The sequence below is a fragment of the Fonticula alba genome (genome assembly GCF_000388065.1).
Source record: "Fonticula alba strain ATCC 38817 unplaced genomic scaffold supercont2.1, whole genome shotgun sequence".
NCBI classification, from domain to species: Eukaryota; order Rotosphaerida; family Fonticulaceae; genus Fonticula; species Fonticula alba.
In genome coordinates this window covers 3747990-3749100 of record NW_009242971.1, presented here as the reverse complement: position 1 = coordinate 3749100, position 1111 = coordinate 3747990, and the positions used below count along the sequence as shown (strand labels likewise).

The 1111-nt window shown below is 71.4% G+C and overlaps 1 protein-coding gene across 1 annotated transcript in view; it reads right to left on the bottom strand.

Annotated features, from left to right (window-relative positions):
- H696_00805 (hypothetical protein) overlaps nucleotides 1–1111 on the bottom strand; it is a gene marked incomplete at its 5' end in the record, with an annotated part of 6203 nt that overhangs the window by 2819 nt on the left and 2273 nt on the right. The gene's annotated exons all lie outside the window — the stretch shown is intronic.

The window sequence follows — 1111 nt, the reverse complement described above, 5'->3', positions numbered from 1 at the left end:
GGGAGGGAGGGGGTAAGAAAACAAGCAGGCGCATGCTCGCCCGTCAGGGCACGAGATGGACAACATGCCCATGGAGGGGGGGAGGGGGCGCCTGCCAGGGCATTTGTCGTACCGCAGGTTGGCGAAAAAGTGGGCCCGCTCGTCCAGCACCGCGCGCCGGGCACGGTCATACTCTCGGCGGCCCTCCTCCATCAGGAGGATCGAAGCAAACCCGGTCGACCGGGCGGATGTCGTCAAGTCGCGCATCTTCTGCAGTGAATGCAGCTCCTCCGGCGCCAGGTGGGCCTCGGAAATGGGCTCTTTTTCTGTGGCGGCCGCAGGCGGACGGTCAGCGACACACCACACCCAGGAGGATGGCCAGCGGAGGACAACGCACCGCCCGGGGCCATGACATGGCCGCGCGCCAGACGAGCGGCCGACGCATGCGCCAGGATCCCCAGGAAGTCCATGCGCGCGGGGGCCGTGTGAAAGATGGGCGTCAGCTCGGCGAAGGCCCATGACCGGGGGGCCCCCTCGGGCTCGGGATGGTCGGCGAAGAACCCCTGCGCCAGATCCGACAAGTGCGCGGTCGAGGGCCCGGGGGCGGCCGGCGCCCCGGCCGCCCGAGTCAAGGCCTCAATTCGCGCGGTGATATCCTGGACAAAGGTGGTCGCGGCCGTGCTCGACAGGGCTGCCCCGGTGTCCGCCGGCTCCCCGGCCCCGGGGGCCAGGACGCAGGCCAGCCCGCCGGCCCCGGCAAACAGCCGCATCGACTCGGCGGCCCGAATGCAGCACGCATACCACAGGTCCACCCTGGCCGGGGTGTCCAGGGCGGTGAGGGACTCGAGCGGCTCGGCCGCTTGGCGGTGCTGTGCCTCGAACTCCCGGTGCCAGGCCAGCCAGGCGGCTGCGCGGGCCCGGCGCTGGGCGGCCCCCGGCTGTTGCTCGGCTGCCGGCCCGGCCAGCAGCTGGGGGAGGAAGCGCACGAAGAAGAGCACCTCCTGCAGGAAGCCCTGAAGCAAGTCGTAGCCTGGACACCGGTTCACAGGGAGGGACGCCCCCTCGGGCAGGCGGTCCCACCCGTGGACTTGATCTGTGCGCGGGTCGGTGAGTGAGTGCCCGGGCGGGGGGG